A 25176-nucleotide genomic window follows, 5' to 3' on the forward strand; every position below is an offset into this window, starting at 1 on the left:
CTATAGATACAGGGGACAGTAAACCAATATATCAAAAACAGTATAACTTTTCTCCAGCCATTAGGAAAGAAATTGAACGCGAATTGGATGAGATGTTAGAAAAAGACGTAGTTGAACCTTCCCATAGTCCCTGGTGCTCTCCTATCGTTGTAGTAAAAAAAGCTAATGGTACTAATAGGCTTTGCCTAGATAGCAGACAGCTCAATAAAATTACGAAAAGAGATACTTATCCGCTACCAAGAGTCTCCTGCATTGTAGATAATTTGAGAAATGCGAAATTTCTAAGTACAATTGACTTAAAATCAGCCTTTTGGCAAATTGAACTCGAGGAATCTAGTAAAGAAAAAACAGCATTTGCTATACCGGGCAGGGGTCTTTTTCATTTTAAAGTTATGCCTTTTGGCTTAGTAAACGCATCACAATCTCAACAGAGATTAATGGATATTTTATTTCATGCTCTAGAAGGTAAAGTTTGGACTTACCTAGATGACATTGTTATTTGCTCGGAAAGCTTTGATGAACACTTAGAAATTTTAAAGCGTGTAACGAACATCCTTAAGGAGGCTGGTCTTACAATAAATATTGATAAATGTAATTTTGCACGACCTAGTTTACGATTTTTAGGCTACATAGTAGACAAAGACGGACTGCGTACAGATCCTGATAAAGTTTCGGCAATCATGAACTTCCCAAGACCCAAAAACATCACCGAATTGAAGAGATTTATTGGAATTGCTAGTTGGTACCGAAGGTTTGTTAGAAATTTCTCTCTAATAGCGGCCCCACTTCATGATTTGACAAAAGGTAAAAGGACTAAAAAGTTTGTCTGGACTGAAGAAGCGGACAAGGCATTTTTAAATCTGAAAACATTACTTACTTCAGCACCGGTCATTTCTTGTCCAGATTTCACCAAACCCTTCATAATACAGTGTGATGCCTCAAGTAAGGGAATAGGCGCCGTGTTATGTCAGAAAATTAATAATGTCGATCAACCTATATCTTATTTAAGTAGAAAATTAAATAATCGCGAACAATTGTACTCAACTTCGGAACGGGAACTTTTAAGCATCCTCTACGCTATAGAGAAATTTAGACCGTATATAGATGGCACACACTTCACCGTAGTTACCGATCACAGTGCACTTAAAACGTTACATAAGATGAAGGATCCGCATGGTAGATTAGGGCGATGGGCTATGAAGCTACAGCAATTTAGTTTCGATATAATTCACAGACCGGGCAGGAGCAATGTAGTGCCAGATGCCTTATCTAGGTCAATTAATGCACTTATAGATTCAGATCGAAGTAACATACAGATTTTGGATAAGCATAAAGATGAATGGTATAAAAGCATGGTAGCTAGAATAGAAAGTGGGCAGAATATTAGTCATGACTGGCAGGTTAGAGAGGGTTTACTATATAAGAAAATTTGTTTAAAACAATATCCGGACAAAGTTAATGATTGGAAATTGGTTATCCCGAAATCTCTGCGTGCTGATGTCTTAAAATACTGTCATGATGATGTCACAGCGGGTCATTTAGGCATACGGAAAACATTATTTCGAATTAAACAATTTTACTTTTGGCCGGATATGCTACGGGAAGTCAGGCAATATATAGGGAAATGTGATACTTGTGCAAAAGTCAAAGTTTCACAAAAATTACCATTAGGTCATATGGGCCAACACAGAACAGTTACCGGCCCATGGCAGGTAATATCTTTGGATTTAATGGGGCCTTTCCCTAAAAGTAAAAATTGTAATACAATGCTATTAGTAATAACCTGCTTATTTAGTAAGTTTACATTATTATTTCCCTTGAGATCAGGTAAAGCCGACAAAATTTGTGAAATTTTAGAGAAGCAGTTTCTGCTTTTTGGAAAAGTTGTGGCCATAATCTGTGATAACGGAAAGCAATTTGATTCACACTTATTTAGAGAACTTGCTAAGAAGTATGATAGTCAAATTTGGTACACCCCAAACTACCACCCTCAAAGCAATCCCACTGAGCGCGTTAATAGAGTTATTGGTACCATGATAGCTTCCTATATAAATTCTAAAAAGCATAATGAATGGGACATACATTTACAGGAATTTGCTCATGCTATTCGGACATCGAAACATCTTCCGAAAGCTAAAATGGCATCAAAAAGGTATAAGGATTAATGGCAGATATATGAGCAATATAAGATTCGCAGACGACATAGCGTTATTTAGCACCAACGAAGAAGACCTACAAGCAATGTTAGACGAACTAAATACACACTGTGGTAAAGTCGGTTTAAAAATGAATAAAAGTAAAACTAAGATCATGTCCAACACAGGTTGCTCGACCTCTATAAGTCTGGAGAATGATATCCTAGAAACAGTAGATAGTTTTACGTATTTAGGAAAAACGATATCGTTCAAGAGCTCTACCCAAGGCGACGAACTAAATAAAAGAATTTCGAATGCGTGGAAAAGGTACTGGAGCTTAAAATACATTTTTAAAAACAAAAAAATATCACTGTCCACTAAATCGAAAGTATTTAACACATGTATACTGCCAATTTTGAGTTATGGAGCACAAACCTGGGCACTAAATAAAGAAGAGATCAAGAAAGTAAAGATAGCACAAAGGAAAATGGAAAGGAGTATTCTCGGAGTGAGGCTGGTAGATAAATTAAGAAACGAATGCCTAAGGAACCGAACTAAGTTGATCGATGTTATCAGACAAGCGAGAAAACTGAAATGGAAATGGGCTGGTCACGTAATGCGACAATCTGACAACAGGTGGACGCGGGAGAGCACAGTCTGGTGTCCACGCTACATAGCGCGGCGCCGTGGCAGGCCCCGCACGCGGTGGCGCGCAGAGCTGGAGGAGTTCGACGGCCTTGGAGTGCTCTGGACGCGCCTGGTAGCGAACAGAGATTACTGGAAGAAAAGGGGGGAGGCCTTTGCCCGCATTTGGGATGACCTCTGAAGAAGAAAAAAAAAAAAAAAAGTATATTTATACTTACTAATTTGAAGGAAAAAAAAATATATATTTACCTGCATATACATAATATTGAGAAAAAATATAAAAAGACAAAAAAGAAAGGAAAAAATATATTAAAAAATTACAAAAAAAAAAAAAAAAAAAAATAATAATAATAATTAAAAAAAAAAAAAAAAAAAAAAAATAAAGGGAGGATAAAATAATAAATAATAATAAATAATAATTCGGACATCGGTGCATGAAACTACAGAATATACCCCATCATTTTTATTTTTTGGCCGAGAAACATCCTTTCCAGCAAATCTTACCAATAAATCAGATTGCATACAATCATTTACTAATGACCAACCACTTCTTATTGATACAGAGGGATATTTATCAAACTTAAAGGCTCGATCTGAGTTGTACAAAGAAGTACAACTGAAGCTAAAATCGGCACACGACAAAAGTATCAGGTTGTATAACACAAAACGGCAAATAGCAAACTTTAAAGTGGGCGATGTGGTTTGGAAAAGAACTAAATTTTTGTCTAAAGCAGGTACAAAGTTTATGGCAAAATTAGCACCGAAATTTGAGAAAGCAATAATAGTAGAGAAAATATCGGATAAGGTTTTTCACTTGAACAACGCTCATGGCAAATCTATTGGTGTTTGGCATGCCAAAGATTTAAAGGCATCATGGCGTGATGATGCATAAAGAAAATAAAATATATCCTCATAGGATCATATTTTTTTTTCTTCTTAGGTTGGGGGAATATAATGGATTAGGAAGATTTCATACTTCCTGAGAATAAAATGTATACCGCAATACCCGAGTTCGAATCCTGACGAAATCATCTAGGCTCTAATTAGTATTTTGTAATAGATTCTTTATAATAGTGAAGTTGAAGGTCACGGTCGGTCATTACGATATTACCGATCAGCTGTCAAATGCGAGATGACGTTTTGTGTACCGACCGGAGGCAATGCTCATGTGATGTGTTAGTTATGTGCCATAGTTTCGGATATTTTAAGTAATAGAAATCTTTATTAATTTGCGATTAGCAAATAATGTGTTCTGGATCGAATTATAGAAGGGGTGAGTTGCATAGTTATTAATAGTAGGGGGCCTAACTTTAGCTTTTATGGTGTTCTTTTTAAAATGTTGATTTCTCGATTGTCGTAGCCTAACGGGAATGCCCTTCTTGGAGCCTGTTATTTACAAACCCTGAATACAGCTAGCCGAGGTCTGGTTTTGGCAGAGTTCCGGCATAAGATAGAAAAACTCTCCTGGCGCCTAAAACCTAGGATAAGATTTAGCCTAAGTGTTTGTTGTGTGCAATAAATTAGTTAAAACGTCTGTGTAGCATCATTGAACATCATTGGAACATTAAATTAAAAATTTAAAAAACCCCCGACACATAAACCTCTAAAAAGTAAAAAAATAATAGGTAAATATGTATGGGCCCTTTAAGAATAGTATAAATAGTAAAGTTTTATCCAAGCGCTCGTTGCGTCGGGGGACCGCTAAAGACTATTCTTTCTACAACAGATGACTTTCATAGTTTATCATAGGTAGCGGTCCCCTGGCGCAACGAGCGCTTGGATAAAACTTTACTATTTATACTATTCTTAAAGGGCCCATACATATTTACCTATTATTTTTTTACTTTTTAGAGGTTTATGTGTCGGGGGTTTTTTAAATTTTTAATTTAATTTTTATTAAAGTACTTATTAGGAATTTTTGCGAAATGTATTACTTATGCCCGCGACTTCATCCGCGTGGAATACACAAATTTCGAACACCTGTTTTACCCCTTAAGAAATTGAATTTTCAAAAATCCTTTCTTAGCGGAAGTCATAAAAGCTGCTATCTGCATATCAAATTTCAGTCCGATCAGTCGACTTGTTTGAGCTGTCGATAGGTCAGTCAGTTAGTCAGACTGTCAGTCAGGTTTTCCTTTTATATACACAGAGAAATAAACTGCAACTGCATCCGCGTGGATTAGTGTTTTAACACCCGGTGGGAACTCTTTGATTGTCCGGAATTAAAAGTAACTTTTGTCACGCAATGTTGTTAACAGGGCTTACTCCATACAATCGTAGTTCCAATTTCATTTGAATACTAAGCAACCAAAGTCCATGAAATTTTGCAGACATACTCTAGAAACTAATATCCGTGCCTGTGGTGTTTTAGATTTTTCTAAAAATATGTAGTTTCAAAATTACAGGAGCTCAAAGATTTGTATGTGAATTTTTAAGACCGCGTAACTTTGAATCCGAATATTTTAACAGAAATCTGGAAAAACACAGGCAAAGATATTAGTTTCTAGAATATGTCTGCAAAATTTCATGGACTTTGGTTGCTTAGTATTGAAATGAAATTGGAACTACGTTTGTATGGAGCGAGTGACGGAGAGACCCCTCTTAAACAATGTCCAAGCAAAAAATCCCGTGTGATATGATAGGTAAATAATATCTTGATAGACTTATGCAATAAACTCGTTCTAGTATAAGTAATTATTCTATAATCTATTGCCGAAGAGATTTACTTAATTTAAATAGATATATATGTACCTATAATACGCGACAAGTTAAGGTGGCAATCGGGGTGGGGCGCTCCGCACACCCGCACAGCCCCCGCGCTAACCCGGTGAGGGCAACTATAAGTGTATAGGCACTAGGTAGGTATATATAAATGTCATATAACTGAACCAGAGTGAACTGAAGTGAGGGAAACTCCCGGTTTGATCCTAAATCGACGATAATATGTCAAATACTATGAGTAGGCTGTGGTGACATTAAATCAAAAACAAATAGGGCTACTTTAGAGCTACCTGCGTCAAATGTACTGACATTTGACACCTGCCAGTGACGTCGAAGCCTCGACGTTTTGTTAAGTGGACTCTACACTCACAGCGCAAACGGCCGCGAAAGCCCGCGACAAATGCGAATCACGATTGTAGATGTTGTTCATGCCTTCGCGTTCGCGCTTCGCGCCTTTCCCCGATCAGTGTCGGTTTTTGGTCCGCGACAAAGGGTTTCGTCCATAGTCACGAACAAGACTGTGAAGATTTGCGGGTGTGGAGGGACACCGTTCACTCGTCATATATTCACAGCGTGAAATAACGGCGCGACTTCACGTGCGAGTGTAGAGCCGGCTTTAGAAGTTCCCTAACTGTCGTGAACTGTAAACATACAATTTAATTCTGTATCCTGACGCGTGGACGTAAAGCAAGTACTTAGTCACTTAGGATTTTATTTCAATTAGAAGAGCCGTGTGACAGTGGAAACGTGCGGACGCAGGCACATTAATGAACGTCGCAAATCTCTGTGTGCTAACTTGCTAAGCTTATCGGTATCTCTAGATTTAGCTGACTGCACACTACCGTTTCATAAATCAGCTAACACATCAACGGGTGATGATACCTTACCGCACCTACATTGTAAAATACAAGTGTAAATTTAAAATTAATAACACCCCCGACAAGTGAAGGTTACATTAACTAGAAAAGAGCTGATAACTTTCAAAAGGCTGAACCGATTTTCTTGGATTATAGCTAAGAACACTCTCGATCAAACCACCTTTCAAACAAAAAAAAAACTAAATTAAAATCGGTTCATTACTTTAGGAGATACGATGCCACAGACAGATACACAGACACAAAGATACACAGATATACAGATACACAGATATACAGATACACACGTCAAACTTATAACAACCCTCTTTTTGGGTCGGGGGTTAAAAATCGTATTTGCTTACAACATTGAGGCATCACATTTCAGTGAATATAAATCTTTGCCAATATGTTTATGTAAATGAGATTAACTGACAAGACATGACGTAAATTCCGCTAAGAAATGATTTTTTAAAATTCAAAACCCGAGGGGGTAAAAAAAAATCTCCTATATTATATACCTACGTCTGCCAATGCGCACTTGGTCAGCGTAGTGGACTATGACCTAAACACTTCTCGTTCCGAGAGGACACCTGTGCTCTGTAGTAGGCCGGCGATGGTTTGATTATGATGATGAATCACCTATATACGCATTCCTTTGATCTATTCGAACTAAATAAATAATAATTCCATACAACAGAGACGGATTCCATACTTACTTGATGTAGCTACACACACACTGGACGCAGAATACGTTACGTCATATATACTATAGCGAATCATGATGGTTTATTTTCAGAAGTTTTTTTTTTATAAACCCTGAGGTGATTTATATATATTCGAACGTAGAGTTGCGATCTACCGAAATAGTTTAACGAGAAATCTGAAGGCAAGAATCTACTATTAAAATGAAATAGGCGAAATACGTCAGCCAAGCAAAACGTGCCGCTGCATATTAAATCAAACATTTGCATCTCACATTTGTCAGGATCTTAAGACACTCAGGCTGAGATCTATAGAGCGCACTTTGACTTTGACTTTGACTTTGCTTAGACTTGAGACACTGTTAAAACGAGACAGCGTTATACCGCTAGCACAAATCAGTCTCGTTTTACTAAAACTTAAGTCTAAGCAAAGTCAAAGTGCGCTCTATAGATTTTAACCACACAAACACAATCATAGAAATTCAATTCAGTAAATATTTTGGTCTCATTTAAAAGAAATATTTTCGAATCTTTTCAAATTTATTGTCGATGATAAGAGGTATTAAATATGAATATTTTCCAATCTTTAATGTGCAAGGTTTATAAAAAAACTGAAGTTGTTGATACTGTAAAACTTTTTTTCTACATTTCGTAATAAGAAACATACAAGTTTACATGTGTGCAAACCAGGCCACTTGAGCTATGACATTTTGTTAGTGACCTGTCATCTACCTACTATGATAAATGTTTCATAACAAAGCATCTAGAGAAACTGGACTATGGATTCATGTTCAGTTGAATAAGCAGACTGAGTTTAAGAGGGCTCTCTCCGTCACTCGTTTCATACAAACGTAGTTCCAATTTCATTTGAATATTAAGCAACCAAAGTCCATGAAATTTTGCAGACATATTCTAGAAACTAATATCTGTGTCTGTGGTGTTTTAGATTTTTCCAAAAATATGTAGTTTTAAAATTACAGGGGCTCAAAGATTTGTATGTAAATTTTTAAGACCGCGTAACTTTGAAACCGAATATTTTAATAGAAATCTGGAAAACCACAGACATAGATATTAGTTTCTAGAATATGTCTGCAAAATTTCATGGACTGTGGTTGCTTAATATTCAAATGAAATTGGAACTACGATTGTATGAAACGAGTGACGGAGAGAGCCCAGTTAAGTTTAAATAAGAATAGATGCTGAATAATGTGACAGACGGCGCAACCGTGGCGAGTGGAATCCCTACAAGATATATAAATGAATATCAATTGACGATAACGATGATGATGATGACATCGAGTGATAAGTATCTAGACTTAGTTAAGTTTAAGTAAGTAAGTAAATAGGAATATATTATAACAGCACGAGTATTTATTCGGATGTGTCTAATTCAAGTTTACCTTGGCTTAAAACATTCGACAAGTAACTACCTAGATCGTGCCAGTGCAGTGCTAAGACTGACACTTTTATTTGAACTTAGCTATGTCTTGATTAGACAAGTGTAAATTAAAAATTTATAACACCCCCGACAAGTGTAGGTTACAGTGACTAGAAAAGAGCTGACAACTTTCAAACGGCTGAACAGATTTTCTTGGATTATAGCTAAGAACACTCTCGATCAAGCCACCTTTCAAACAAAAAAAAAGTAAATTAAAATTGGTTCATTAGTTTAGGAGCTACGATGCCACAGATACACACGTCAATACACACGTCAAACTTATAACACCCCTCTTTTTGGGTCGGGGGTTAAAAACAAAAAAGGCACTATCCGAAAATTGGCAATTTTGACGCCCAGGTCACCTGTAATTCTACGACAAAAAACACGCCCGTTGTCAAGATCTGTCTCGGTAACTTTCATATGTACCTGTGATTCTACTAGTGTTACTATACTTAGTTGTTTTGGCTCAATTATTACTTAGAATCTTTAGGTAGGTACCTAGCCGTATTGAAAAATCAAGATTTTGGTCAGAGTCAGCTTTGTTTTCAAATCACGCGGCAAATATCACCTGGGCCTATTCACAATCACTAAGAGCATTCGCGAGCGCATTGGAGCATCGGGTACCAGGGCCATTACATATTCAATAGCAAGTTTCGTATCCGATCATAGAAAGTAATAGCCGATGTATTGACAGTTAGCACACGTACAAAACGTAGGTTCGCGGCCACCATTTTTAGTTTGAGGTCGGTCATGCACACTAATGCTAGTCACGTTGAAGTCTGGTGCCTCTACAATTTCAAGAATATTCACCATTAATGGTGCAATTAGCAACCATTCGAGATTCGTGATGAGACAATTCTAGTTGAAACAGAAGGTCAGCAAATATATCGTGAAAAGGTGTGCTTAGGATATTTTACACTTTAAAAACTAGTCAACTACAGTACAGTACACGTTTAATGTATAGGGTTCCGTAGAAGTGTTTATAAAAACCTTACCATAATGAGTCTTTTCATAATAAATCTAGTATAGCTTATGCCCGCGACTTCGTCTGCGCGGACTACACACACATTTCAAACCCTGTTTTACCAATTTAGGGATAGTATTTTCAACAAATCGTTCTTAGTGATGTCTACGTCATAACAGCTATCGGCATGCTAAACAACCTGATCCGTCCAGTAGTTCGAGCTGTGCGTTGATAGATAAGTCAGTCAGTCAGCTATTCCTTCTCAACCCCCGACCCAAAAAGAGGGGTGTTACAAGTTTGACGTGTGTATCTGTGTATCTGTCCGTGGTATCGTAGCTCCTAAACTAATGAACCGATTTTAATTTAGTTTTTCTTGTTTGAAAGGGGGCTTGATCGAGAGTGCTCTTAGCTACAATCGAAGAAAATCGGTTCAGCCGTTTAAAAGTTATCAGCTCTTTTCTAGTAACTGTAACCTTCACTTGTCGGGGGTGTTATAAATTTTTAATTTACACTTGTACACAATTAGATTGTCCTGTTAAGACTAAGATTGACACAAAAGCTATACAAATCTCTTCACTTTGTGTCAAGATTGCTAGAATATATAAAAGTATATTGCAGTAGTGTATCCTGTATAAAGTATATATCTTGCCGCGAAGCGTAGCAACTGTTTTTATACGTCAGATATAGAATATGAAGTAGCTACGAAAAATCGCGCGACTCGACGCCTGGAACCTGAGTACCTACCATCAATAAAAGTGACTCTAACTACAGTACAGTAATATGAAAGCAGATATTTGTAACTAGCCGATGCCCGCGACTTCGCCCGCGTGGATTTAGTTTTTTCGAAATCCCGTGGGAACTCTTTGATTTTCCGGGATAAAAAGTAGCCTATGTGCTAATCCAGGATATTATCTTCATTCCGAATTTCAGCCAAATCCGTCCAGTAGTTTTTGCGTGAAGGAGTAACAAACATACACACACACACACACACACACACACACACACACACACACACACACACACACACACACACACAAACTTTCGCCTTTATAATATTAGTGTGATAGAGTAACAGCGTAAGTTGTTTGGGATCACTTTATATCAAGTCTGAATTATCTTCAACTAGCCGATGCCCGCGACTTCGCCCGCGTGGATTAAGGTTTTTAGAAATCCCGTGGGAACTCTTTGATTTTCCGGGATAAAAAGTAGCCTATGTGCTAATCCAGGATATTATCTATCTCCATTCCAAATTTCAGCCAAATCCGTCCAGTAGTTTTTGCGTGAAGGAGTAACAAACATACCCACACACACACACACACACACACACACACACACAAACTTTCGCCTTTATAATATTAGTGTGATAATTAATATCTGGTAGCTATATTATATCCTACCTATTCCTAGTTTCGTCAGTGTGAATTAGAGTGAGAGAACTCTCGGTTTGATCCTAAATCGACTATATGTCAAAAAATAGGGCTACTTTAGCGCTAATTGCGTCAAATGTACTAAAATTTGACAACTGCCAGTGACGTCGAAGCCTCGACTTTTTTTTTAAAGAATACTAGCCATTTTAATCATGACTAACATTCCCCTTTCCCCTCCAACTAAGCGTAAAGCTTGTGCTAGGAGTGGGTACGACAATAGTGCAACGGCTGGGGTTTGAACCGCCGACCTTTCGGAATTCAGTCCACTCCTATAACCGTTGAGCTATTGAGGCTTGATATTATGATAAGGTGCCTAACTGTCGTGAACGGTGGTTTCGTGCACCATAACTAAATCATACTTAAATGTTGTACACACATCACACACCTATACAAACTTTCGTATTTACAAATATTAGTGTGATGGTTCCGAAAGAATTTTTATTGCCATGACACTTTAAACATTGTTCATACCTACACGATTAATTCCTTAACAGGGCTCTCTCCGTCACTCGTTTCATACAATCGTAGTTCCAATTTCATTTGAATATTAAGCAACCAAAGTCCATGAAATTTTGCAGACATATTCTAGAAACTAATATCTGTGTCTGTGGTGTTTTAGATTTTTCTAAAAACATGTAGTTTTAAAATTAAAGGGGCTCAAAGATTTGTATGAAAATTTTTAAGACCGCGTAACTTTGAAACCGAATATTTTAACAGAAATCTGGAAAACCACAGACATAGATATTAGTTTCTAGAATATGTCTGCAAAGTTTCATGGACTTTGGTTGCTTAATATTCAAATGAAATTGGAACTACGATTGTATGAAACGAGTGACGGAGAGAGCCCTCTTAATGACAAAGTTGCGTGGTAGGTGATGCAAGAAAACGGCTGAGCTTTCAGTTGCCCACAGGACGGTCTAGTTTAGGTATTGTTACATTGATAATATTGTAATTATTAAGCTGGAGATTGACTTGTAACATTTTGGTGTCGAGTTTTTGTAACTTAAACCGAAGACTGGCTTGTAACGTTGATTTGTAATGTATCATTCGCAGCAACCTCCACTCGCGTGTCAGTTTTTTTGCGAATTCTCTTTGAGTGTCTCTTTAAGTCAGTGTAGGTCTACCATTTCGAGTACAAATGGAGCTTACTTGAGCTAAAAGCTCGGACGGTACACACGCTAGAAGTAAGTCTGTGCCGCCGCCGCATTGTAACAAGATCGCCTCGAATGGTACATCACAAACAAACAGTACAAGTCAATCTCCAGCTTTAGAATTTCAAAAGTAGAATCTTCCGAACTGAAAGGTGGAATCCCATATATAGACACCAGTTGTTCTAAATGAAATTTAAACAAGTGTAAATTAAAAATTTTCAACACCCCCGACAAATCATTTTCAAATAAATAATTATGTATATCTAGGCAACGTCCATCTTGACAGCTTGACATTTGTCAATTGACACTTGAATATTATGAACCTAAGGGTTATCTAACCTTCTTTTCTACAAGAAAACTAGAAAATAGCTGATAACTTTTAAACGGCTGAACCAATTTTTTTGGATTACAGCTAAGAACACTCTCGATCAAGCCACCTTTCAAACAAAAAAAAGTAAATTAAAATCGGTTCATTCGTTTAGAATCTATGATGCCACAGACAGATACACAGATACACAGATACACAGATACACACGTCAAACTTATAACACCCCTCTTTTTGGGTCGGGGGTTAAAAAATTGATATCGAATTTATATTATGTGGAACCCTTGAGGCGCGAGTCTGATTTGCACTTGGCCATTTTTATTATCGGTATACTTATCACTGTCATAACTCATAAGTCATCTTTGGTAGTGAAGACTAATGTGCGTAAAGCCGCCAATTTACAACCTCAGTCCCCTCCTGAAAACAGACTAGGACTGTCATTGTGATCCTAATATTAACACAGAAGTTCAAAGACTTAACATTAACCTTATTTCTCGACATTAAACGCTTGGGCACTTTGGCACAAAAGCATTTACTTTATCATCATCATATAGTGCCATCTTCAAAATGAAGCTCAGCGGAGAAACTTTTGCGCTTATTTGCGGTTCTTTATTTGATTTACTTTATAGGTAACTGGCAAATAGAAAAAACTTCAGCAAATACCATGATCTATGATATAATATAAGCTGAATACAAATCCATACTTAATATTATAAATACGAAAGTGTGTCTGTCCGTTTGTCTGCTACCATTTCACGGCGCACCCGCTTAACCCATTTTGTGGTATAGATATAGCTTGCATCACGGAGATGAAAATAGGCTACATTTATCCTGGAAAATTAGTGAGTTCCCATGGGATTTAAAAAAAACTAAATCCACGCAGACGAAGTGCGGCCATCATCTAGTCTATACTACTACTAATATTATAAATGCGAAAGTGTGTCTGTCTGTCTGTCTGCTACGATTTCACGGCCCAAACCGCTGAACCAATTTTAATGAAATTTGGTACAGACTTGGGGTACATCCCGGGGAAGGACATAGGCTACTTTTTATTCCTGAAAAATCGAAGAGTTCCCAAAAGATTAAAAAAAACTAAATCCACGCAGACGAAGTGCGGCGTATAGTACTAGCGCGCTAGTGTATAATAATCTTTAAACAATACCTAAATCCCATAAGTACTCGTAAGCAGGTACGTAGCGAAGAGCGTTGCTGCTTGATCGATAAGATTAAAGCGATTAATTAATTATACATCCCCACGTTAGCCCGCGAACAATGTTGCAGCTAATGATCCAGTGTATTGCATGCACAACATTTTTTATGAATAGTTTAACTGACGCGCCACAAACTGCTGCAGGTGTAATAATTGAGGCATTTATACCGCTCATATTACAATTCATATTTTTTACTTTTATTTTGTTCATATTTTTATTTAATATGCTAGGTTATTGTTATCCGCATTTTTAACCCCGACCCAAAAAGAGCGTTGTTATAAGTTTGACGTGTGTATCTGTGTATCTGTCTGTGGCATCGTAGCTCCTAAACTAATGAACCGATTTTAATTTAGTTTTTTTTTTTGTTTGAAAAGTGGCTTGATCAAGAGTTATCTTAGCTATAATCGAAGAAAATCGGTTCAGCCATTTAAAAGTTATCAGACCTTTTCTAGTTTTCTTAAAGAAGTTTGTATCGGGGGTTTTTAAATTTTGAGTTATCCTCTGAATAATTCACTTGTAAACAAGTGTAAATTAAAAATTTATAACACCCCCGACAAAGTATTTGAGTTTTCCAAAACATCACTTTCAAATAAATAATTATGTATCTAGGCAACGTCCATCTTGACAGCTTGACATTTGTCAATTGACATAATATTATGAACCTAACGGTTATCTAACCTTCTTTTCTACAAGAAAACTAGAAAAGAGCTCATAACTCTTAAACGGCTGAACCAATTTTTTTGGATTATAGCTAAGAACACTCTCGATCAAGCCACCTTTCAAACAAAAAAAAGTAAATTAAAATCGGTTCATTCGTTTAGGCGCTACGATGCCACAGACAGATACACAGATACACAGATACACAGATACACAGACACACAGATACACAGATACACACGTCAAACTTATAACTCCCCTCTTTTTGGGTCGGGGGTTAAAAACATGGCTTGGTACAGTAAATTCCGCTGTTAGTACCAATCAAGTTCTGAAGTCTCCAGTTGTCTGTTCGTAGATACTGTTTGTCGATCATTAGAATAATTATTCAGCTCGTTAACAAAGCGCTTCCAAAGCGTCAGGTATTTTATACCTAGAGATCCCGTGATCTCTAGGTATAAAATACCTGACGTAGTAGTTAGTAAGCGTTGGGGGTTATATAAATGGGAGATTCCGGGCTCAATTTTCGGCAGGCAATAGTTTGAGTTTTAAAATTTAAAATCATCTCTAGTATGATTGGAGGGAGCCTTCGACCGTGGTTATATGTACCACGCTATGGCAAATATTATGCAGCTAAGTGTAGCGATCCGGCCACAATAATTATTAGGGGTACAAGTTTGATTAAACTGCCATATACCCGCGATGAGAGAATTCTTTATCGATGGCCGTACCCTTTCCAGGTTAGCCAACTTCCAAGACGGCATCGTCAATATTGACTCACCATGAAAGATTGCGGCTGAGGACTAACTTATTATCGAAATAAATACCTATAGAGCATAAAGTTTTTACAACGACAGCTTCTGGTAAAATTTCGTAATGAAGCCATAAAACATACCCTTTGTTCAGTAATACCAACGGCGGCGGGGTGGAGTTTATTGTGAAGGTTATAAGAGCAACGGGATTTTCAATAGCAATGCATTTCGTCCAGTCCCGTGTCTGTCTGGATGTCTGTTTGCCACAGCCATTTTCAAAATAAACTATAAGAGCGTATTGTCGATACAGATATTTTAAAATCATTTGGAAATGTTTTAGACAATTTTGGAAAAAAACTAACATTTAAGTTATAATAACCACTAAAATTTTTAGCAAGGGGCATGGCTACGGTACCATATACCTTATGCGTGTTTTGACAAGCAATTGACTAATGGATTCATTCAGGATCGAGCCGCGAGTTCCCTCACTCTAGTTCACTCTGCTTAAGGGGCATGAGCATGTACTACTTAGAAAAGATTTTATGAATTCCAAGTACCAATGATCGCGGTATGCAGAAACAGAAGCAGTACTTATAACAGGGGTTTTTTGGTACTTATTTTGAAAAGTACCTTGCGGGTCAAGAATGTTGGTATTGTATTCAAGATACCAAATACATTGTCTTAATTTAACTACTAGCTTCATGGATATAATTTTAAAAATGACGGATTTCCATATAAACTTTCAACCCCAAAGAACTTTCTACGGTCAAAATTTAAAATTTCTAACCTTACGGGGTTTAGGCTGTGCGTTGATGATCAGCCCGTCAGTCAGTCAGTCAGACATACTGATGACGGTTTTTTAGATAGTATACATTTTAACTGACGTGTTATTAACCTATTCATCTGTATGAATTTTGAACGGGGTTAAAATATTGTTAACACATATGGAAAGCTGCAAAATATTAATCCTATTATTCTCGAAGCTACTATGCTGGATAAAAGCGTATTTTGATTAAGCTCACTTCACTTCACTGTGAACGCTTAATTAAATAGATTTAGTAGTTTCTGAACCCATAATAAATGTAAAAGTTTCTTTATTAAAGTCTGAATTTCAATACTCTCTTTCAATGAAGTATCAAAAGCTTTTAACGGTTTACCACAAAAAAGTTTGACTGATGGCTTAATTGACATTTTGACAGTTATGCATGGGAAAATCTGTCAAGTTTAAAATAAACACGCGTTTAACGCTAGATAATTTTTTTGTGGTAAGACCGTTATTATTTAAATACCTGAAGGATCTTATCCTGCACACTGCAACCAATTCTACTGGATAACAATGTAAACGTATGTTACACAGAACGTCTACTCGCACAGATAGCTCTTGTTTAACTGCTGAAGTGCCGACAGAACTTTGCGCACGCATACGTCGACCAGGAGACATCTTCCATGATATATGATAACCGTAGGACTATGATGGATGATAATAAAAGTCGTAGGAACACTGAGGGCAAGTGACCACTAACTAGATAATCAGCAACTGAGGGAGATCTTGCAATTCTACACAACTACAGAATTAGCAACTAAGATGAAAACAATTCATCTACAATCTACATATTCGAGGCTGGGATGTCATCACCGCTACGATCTGCAGTAATGAAAGAAGGTAGGAGCTAAGGTGAATGCCTATTGCCCAACTTTCACCTCGCTTCATACGTGTCTTGTCATCATGTGTATTGAAACTTGCACATAAAACAAAACATAATAAGTGGACCTCAAAAATCCTACCATTTTAAAATTAAAAAATAGTAAAAAATAATATAACCGTACAGTAGTTTTTGCGTGAAGGAGTAACAAACATACACACACACACACACACACATACACACATAAACTTTCACCTTTATAATATTAGTGTGAAGTGTGATTCGTACCCATCGTACATCCCTATCTTGCTATCGTACGAAGCAAATGAGTACAAATTCGACTATCATGGCATTTGTATAGAGTTCCAATGTAATAAGCATCACAACTCCGTCATCAGAATCGCTCTTTAGTATCAAAAACCATACATTTTTGTTAAACAACTAAATCGGTCAGTTAGAAGTAGCTGAAAAACCATTCACGTTTTTCGACGGAAATAAAATATACTTTTAAAAAGAAGTATTATAATTTTGTTACTTTAACTGTTACTGTTGTTGTTTTAATACGTAGACAAAAAAATAATTCTTGATGTTTGAAAACTTAAAATAGAGTCCAACATCAGCTACCATTACCAAGAACATCAGCTATAGACGAATCAAAACGGCAAATAAACTGAATTGAATTGAATTGAAATACACCAATTTAGCTTTATCATAATTGGTAACCTACACTTACGAAATACCTATACTAAAATCGACACGTCATACGTTATTGGCAATCCGCCATTATTTTAAGGCCTTTCTGATTGATACATTGGACGTATCAATTCAATAATTCTAAGCTCAATTTATCGTTCATTAAATTCTATGAGCTTTTGAATGTTTACAGATGAATTTATTTTGATAGAATTCTATATGACGCGATGTTGACAAAATTCCGAATATCATGTCTATTAGGATTTATTAAACCGTTCAGACTACTTCTTTCACACATATTCATTATATGAAATTTTCGAAGATATGCCGCAGCAAAATTCAATAAATCATGAACAGGTATACAACAAGCTCGTTTTGTTAAAACCGCCAATTTAGGTAGTGGTTCAGTAGCTAGACGCGGAATTTAATAAAAATCTCTCAAGCTTATGAAATCGAATACCTATCGGGAAAAATTACAAAAGAATTTTTAAAATTCCGATGTAGAGGTACATGAAATAGCGATGAGCGAACTCCGCGGAGCAATGACGTATACATATTCCCCGCGTCAATGCGGTTACGTTATAGAAACTGGAGTACTCCAGTCTCCATCGGCGAACCGGGCTACCGGGTTCGGATAATACGTTGAATATATACCCATTTAAGCCACTGAACACGCTGAAAGAAATAACGAGTTAAAAAGTATTTATAGTTCGAGCATGCGCCTTTGTGACAACTTGTATTAGATAGTAGAGTTCAACTCTCAACACTTTTAAAGATTCAAGTACCTTTAATCTGCAAACTTAATATTTTTTTTTCTGTAAAAGTGACCATTACTGAGATATTCACGAAAACCCTTTCGTGGTGGTAAACCATTAACCCCGTGTAAAATTTTTAGTGGCACTCGGATCGAAGAGGACTTTTAATCTTTTGTTTAGAACAGCCATAATATATTTGGATTCATATCAAAATCCAGCTTTTCAGGAATTTTTTCGAAGTTTAGATTGAATTTTTTAAATTCCCTGGACTATGAAATGGGGCGCGGTATGATAAATATGATAATGCAATAGTTACCCCAATCTGAAAGGCTCTCAAAATAAAACTTACCTACATGACCCAGCCCTTCAGCCCTGAGTTGATTGAGTAACTAGCAAACTTAAAATACCTAGCCAGAAGTCAGAAAACTTGCTCCAATAGGTTTTTGAGAATATTATAGCAATGCAGTAACAACAGTAAATCACGCGCCTACTCCAGGGTTGAAAAGTTCGTTTTCTTTTATTATCTTCTATTGTTATGAAAATAAGCTAGTCTCGGAAAAATGAGGTTGTAAACTAATCGTATCTGTAGTGGGCAGCAGTGGAAAGAACAATTAACATTTTAATTGTACTATAAGTTGAGGAGTAGCTCGTATTTAATTTCTATTGAGTTATAGTTAAGAATCCTTTTTTATTTCTATACGAGAGGGGTTCCGTCCGCGTGGATTCGGATATTTAATACATTCCGTGGGTACTTACTCTTTGATTTTCCGGGATAAAAAGCAGTCTATCTCCGTCTCCAGGATAAAAGATAGGCATAGGTATTTCAAATAGATGGAGAATGTAACTTCATCCATCTGGATTTAGATTATTATTTTTTGATCCCGTGGAAACTCTTTGATTCTCTTGATGTAAACCGGTTAAAATTGATTAAACGGATAGGCTGTAAAAACTAAGCAAACAGACAGACAGACATTTATAATAGCGGTAAGGAAGTTTTTGATAATTGGTACTGCATGATCACCAAACACCACTCATCAGATGTCATCGACCTAAATATGTAAAAAAAATGGTTGCCATTATATCTTTGATAGATTATAATAACGTAGGGTACTAATTCTATATTCATGATAACAATAGTCCATTGTTTTCAACGTACACCGCAATTTTTTTATGTTTTATTAGGTTAGAAGTAGAACTATTAATATTTTTCTTTGCATAATATTCAAACTCTTCAAATACGACCAGTACCTTTTGAAACTTTACTCGCAATTTTCAATTTTGGTCAATTACACATTACAATACAAGACCAAGCTCACAAATTAATGAGCTTCACTTAGTTAAAATAATTAATTTGCTTTATCACAGGTAGCCACAGAAGCAAACCTACGCGATTTAATTGACCAATGTAATGTTCAACTCTTGTACTCAACTACATTATTTGTTTGAAGTCGACTGAAGTTCAATCAGAAAATCAAAAGGTTATTGCTTTTGAACAAGTCCATGATTTTATTGAAACTAATTAATTGGTTGCGCTTTCAGTTGAAAACAAATATATTTACTTATTTGCAACTAAAGTAACTATTGACCCGCTCCGTCTTCGTCTGGGTGGAATTTCGGAAAATCCGTCCGTCCGTCCATCTGTCTGTCAACAGGCTGAATCTCGTGAACCATAATAGGTAGAATCTAATGAGGGCTATGACAAATATGAAGAAACGACAGTTAGGTAATGCATACATTTAGACTGGTAATCAAAACCTTAAAACAAATAAATACGATACTCATTTCAAAGTAGGAAATTAATTTCAAATGGTACCTTATGTATTTTATTGCCAACCACAGTCTGTTTTTATCGAGTTGAAAATTGGGACTCTTCAGGACTAAAACTCTTTTAATTTTCTTGCTTTGTCAACAAATCTAGCTAATACAAATAAATAAAATGAAGCAGCTATCCGTCGAGGGGTTATTATAATTTATAATGTATGAGAAATATTGAGGATCATGTTAGTAAAGTAAGCAATCGATTTGAACTCGTCGGATTACTATTTACCAAGTTGATAATGTAGGTAGTTAAGTATAAACTTAACTATGTAGTTGATCCGTCCAGCTTCGCTCAGGCAAAATTTTATATCCAATAGCTTGTGTTACTTCGGGATAAAGTAGCTTTCTAATGATAAAAAAATTATTTTAAAATCAAGGAAACAAGCAAACAAACAAACAGACAATCAAAAAAATCCTCATCATAATATTATAGTATAGATGGAAATTATTTGCGGGTTAGGCACAAACTTCTACAGATTCTACTTGAATAACTCTTCCGAGGCCAAGACATTGGTGTATCTATCATGTCATAGAGCATCATATTAAAAGCAAGGTATAAAGGCACTCTCAGACTTCGTCTTCGTCTGTGGCGTTTGCTGGCGCGCGTGCGGTGCTTTTTGGGAGTGTTTTTGTGAGAAGTGGCCGGTTTTTGTGTTCTGCTGGTGTTTATTGTTGGTGGAACTGACTGGGAAGCGATCAAGGGGCGCCGCGTGTATGTCGGCGGGCGCCGGCATAGACGAAGTCTTTACTTATACATATAATTTCAATAACTTGTAAATAACTACAAACTTGACATTGGCTAATCAGTGTAAAGCCAGACGAGAGAGAGAAAAAAAAGGCACTCTCAATACTATTTTTGAGACTGGCCAATGGTCAGACTAAAAACAATCGTGCTGATGGTATGCGGCAAATTGATGACGTAGCTGTGATCGGCGCGCTCAAAAGAATACAGAGCGAACTGATAGAAAAGCGATGACTACGATCATGATATTGTATATCAGAAATTCTTTGATGCAATTCTTATTTCACAGCTGTAACATGAAACAAGGTGTCTATAAGACACCCGACATGCTTATTGAGTACGTAGTAGGTACCCTGAGACATAAAATTTATATTAATGCCATCGTTAAATTTCACGGCAGCCGTTAAAGTAAACCTTTTAACGCTTCGCCGCCATCTTTGGGTGATAATCCGCGTCTGCTCCCTCTACATCAAATATAAATCACAATAAAAATATAGGTAAGGTCTTCTTTACACAGTGGTTTACATAAATACTACATGTTATCATCACGCAGTGCCATCTTCTTACTAAAGTTCTGTGGTCAACCGGTGATTTTTTTTTCGATCAAGCGCAATTTTTTTCATTTCTGAGTACCTACTTATGAGTACGTCTGGTCATTACCCTAGTTGTAGGTGACCGAAATATACAACCTTCCTTCGTACAGCTATTGTTGTAACTTAAGAGCATCCGTTTGCAAAATAATCTATGTACCGTCATTCTGATGGTTGATCTTACAGGTAACACATAAGTTTCTGTCATATATTGCCCGCAAAATAGACCAAATGATATTATGCATTAAAATAGATCTTTGAAAGCCTTTGAATAGGGAGTGACAACGTAGACATGGGCGTGTTGCGTCAACCCCTTTGATAAGGGACAAAAACTAGACGCGTGTCAGAAACCTTATCCAAATATATAGGCCATAATAATAAGAGTAGCTATACCTCCTGTCTAGATTTAGGTATCAAAATTAAATAAAGGTATCAACTGAACTGTTTTGAGATGTGCCTTTGCTAACTGGCCACGTCTGTGCCCAGACGGAGTGTGATTGAAGAAATGTGGTGTAGAAGGTAAGAAGTAATTCAAGCCAAGCTATGCTGTGCCACGCTCTTGCTCTCATTTAACGGTAGTAGCACGTCTTCGTCACGGAATCACTATCAGGTCTTAAAGTAAAAATAAAAAGCCACTTGAGATGGTGTAAATCTGTCAAATTTTTAAAGAGTTGTCAAAGGACATTTGACGAACGTTTTTCATTCCAAAAGTTAGAACTTGGTAGGTTCATGCGAGAATCTATCTTGGTTAAAAACTGAAAAGAAAAGTATGAACGTGTGTATACAAAGCAATTCAATTAAAAGACAGTCAGCATTATGTTATATAACTGACTATATTACAAAGGAGATAACCAAAAATAAATGAAGAAAAAATTTTTTAACTAGCCAACAAGCCAACCCACCCCGGCTTCACTTGGGTGGATTTTCAAAGCTAAAATATCAATCCTCTTTATTCCCTATCCCATGGGAAATTCGAAAAATCTGGGCCTTATTTCTTGTCTACATTATAAAGGAAACCTCTCTGCGAAATTTCAGCTTTCAATTTCCAAGATTTGATGACTCAGTTAGGGAGTGAATCAAGACTTTTCCTTTTAACCCCCCAACGCAAAAAGAGGGGTGTTATAAGTTTGACGTGTGTATCTGTGTTATGTGGCATCGTAGCTACTAAACTAATGAACCGATTTTGATTTAGTTTTCTTGTTTGAAAGGTAAGCCACCTTTCAAATAAGAATTAGTTTCTAGAATATGTCTGCAAAATTTCATGGACTTTGGTAATATTCAAATGAAATTGGAACTACGATTGTATGAAGCGAGTGACGGAGAGAGCCCTGTTAACTACCACACCCACATATAGATGCAGTTAATCTCAAACATGTTATTGCGATTCCTAGTTAGTGAACAGCTTCGATTCGATATATTATAATACTAGGTGGTATCCGCGACTTAGTCCGTGTGAATTTATGGTTTTTTTTTTAAATCCCGTGGGAACACTATGCTTTTCCGGAATAAAAAGTTCCGGAAAAACAGCTACTGTTGTACCAAATTTCATATAATTGGTTCATCGGATGGGTCTTTGAGAATCCCGTGGGAACTCTTCGATTTTCCGGGATAAAAAGTAGCCTATGTCCGTTCCCGGGATGTAAGCTAACTCTGAACCAAACAATAAAATCGGTTAAACTGTTGGGCCGTGAAAAGCTAGCAGACACATGGACAGACACACTTTCTAAATAATATTAATTCAGATTACGAAGAGCTGGCGAATAGTGTAATTACACTTCTAATCAAAATACTCTTTTTACAACCATATACAAAATATAGGCTATTTTTAACCCCCGATCCAAAAAGAGCGGTGTTATAAGTTTGACGTGTGTATCTGTGTATCAGTGTATCTGTCTGTGGCATCGTAGCACCTAAACTAATAAACCGATTTTAATTTAGTTTTTTTTTTGTTTGAAAGGTGGCTTGATCGAGAGTGTTCTTAGCTATAAACCAAGAAAATCGGTTCAGCCGTTTTATCAGCTCTTTTCTAGTTACTGTAACCTTCACTTGTCGGGGGTGTTATAAATTTTTAATTTAGACTTGTGTATTTGTTTGATGCAAGTTCAAATTTAAAGCGCTTCTGTTTAATGTACGTCACAGTAGTAGGTACCTATCAAGATTTATTCAATTAGCCTGAGAGCCTCACATAATTAATTTAGCTTTTCAATTTGAACAGCCAATGTTAATAATATAATTAATTAAACGTAGTGTAATTAATTGCACATTAGTATATATTTGTGGTTTGTAAAACACATTGCTTCAGTAAGATTATCACACTAATATTATAAAGGCAAAAGTTTGTATGTGTGTGTGTGTGTGTTTGTGTGTGTGTGTGTGTGTGTATAGTGTGTGAGATAGATTATAACTTGGATTAGCACATAGGCTACTTTTTATACCAGAAAATCAAAGAGTTCCCACAGGATTTTTAAGAAACCTACATCCACGCGAACGAAGTCGCGGGCATCAGCTAGTTGTAAATAAATTATGTAATGATTATTGTTATTATTATAGCCTTTATTGCCATTATTAGCCAGCATGTCCTGTTGACACATAGGCCTCTTCCAGCAACTTCCACCTTTGCTTGTCACGCGCTATCCTTTTCCATGTTGCTCCTCCTACTTTTCTTATGTCGTCTTCCCATCGCCTGTATTGTTTCCCTCTTTTCCTTTGTCCGTCTCGAGGTAGCCATTCGGTTATTTTCGGAGTCCATTTTTCGTTGCTCTCCCTTGTCATATGTCCTGTCCACCGCCATTTTAACCTTTTGACTGTCTCAATTATGTCTTGCACTTTAGTGGTATTTCTTATGACGTTCGCTCTCTTCCTGTCTTTTAAAGTGAAACCTAACATACTTCTTTCCATTCCTCTTTGACAAGTTCTAAGCTTCTGCAAGTTTTTCTGCGAGAGGGCCCATGTCTGACAACCATAGGTCAGGCATGGGAGAATGCAAATATTATATACTTTCTTTTTGGCTGCTATAGGAAAGTGTTTACTTTTCATAACTTCTTTTAGTGACCAGTACCTTTTCCAAGCACAAGTCACTTTTCTTTCTAGTTCTAGGTCAATTTGGTCTTTGAAAGAGATAGTTTGTCCTAAGTAGATGTATTGTGTGACATATTCTATCTTTTCTCCATCTACTTCTATATCTTCTTGTACTTTATTCGTCATTACCTAGGTTTTGACTTGTTCATGGATAAACTTATTTCTCTGGTCTTTTCGGCCAGCCGTTGGAGCATAGTTTTTATGTTTGAGCTGTTGTTAGATATCAGAACAAGATCATCTGCGAATTTTAAGGGGTTTAGTTTTACACCGTTTATATTTATGCCGAAATCCTCCCAATCGAGATTTTTAAATTTACCTTCTAGAGCTGCCGAGCAGAGTTTTGGGTATAGCGGGTCTCCCTGTCTCACTCCTTTAGATATTAGATGTGTGTTATTAGTGAAATAGCAGTCTCTTTCTAGATAGGACCCACAAGACGTATTCTACTCCTGATATTGTTAAGAAGATGTTTGAAAAAAAGATACGAAAAGAAATACTGAATGCACACGACGACGTGCGACGCTTTGTTTCGCGGCGATGTTGTCGTACCGCACAACAGCACGTCACGTCAATGTACCGCGCCGTGACACCGCACCATTTAACGTATTGATTTTAGAAGCGCTATAGTTTGTTTATTCTGGGGTTCCACGTCGAAGATGTCGTGACGTGGCGATGTGGAAAGGCGCTAAGTTAGCAAGTAAACTGTCAGAATACCGATCATTAACTTTTTAATTAATCTTATTTAGATGTTGTATCCATAGTGCCCGGCAGCGTGTCCTAAGATTCCCGAGAAGTTTTACTGCAAAAAACATTATGTAAGCGAATAATGCAAAGCACACATTGGATGCGCTGTCGTGCAGTCGCATTTTTTAAAGCTAA

General features: G+C 36.8%; 2 protein-coding genes across 6 annotated transcripts in view; both read right to left on the reverse strand.

Annotated features, from left to right (window-relative positions):
- LOC123880599 (neurocalcin homolog) overlaps positions 1 to 25176 on the reverse strand; it is a 101052-nt gene that overhangs the window by 25186 nt on the left and 50690 nt on the right. The window lies entirely within an intron of this gene.
- Positions 1 to 25176, reverse strand: part of LOC123880600 (neuronal calcium sensor 2) — a 99242-nt gene that overhangs the window by 13119 nt on the left and 60947 nt on the right. Inside the window, exon 1 of one of the 4 annotated variants that reach the window (XM_045928800.1) lies at positions 16271 to 16360. The exons of the other annotated variants lie outside the window; for them this stretch is intronic. The gene's annotated coding sequence lies outside the window, so the exon portion shown is untranslated. Of the gene's footprint in view, positions 1 to 16270; positions 16361 to 25176 lie in introns of those variants that run through there. 4 annotated transcript variants of the gene reach the window in all.

Source organism: Maniola jurtina, chromosome Z (genome assembly GCF_905333055.1).
Source record: "Maniola jurtina chromosome Z, ilManJurt1.1, whole genome shotgun sequence".
NCBI classification, from domain to species: domain Eukaryota; kingdom Metazoa; phylum Arthropoda; class Insecta; order Lepidoptera; family Nymphalidae; genus Maniola; species Maniola jurtina.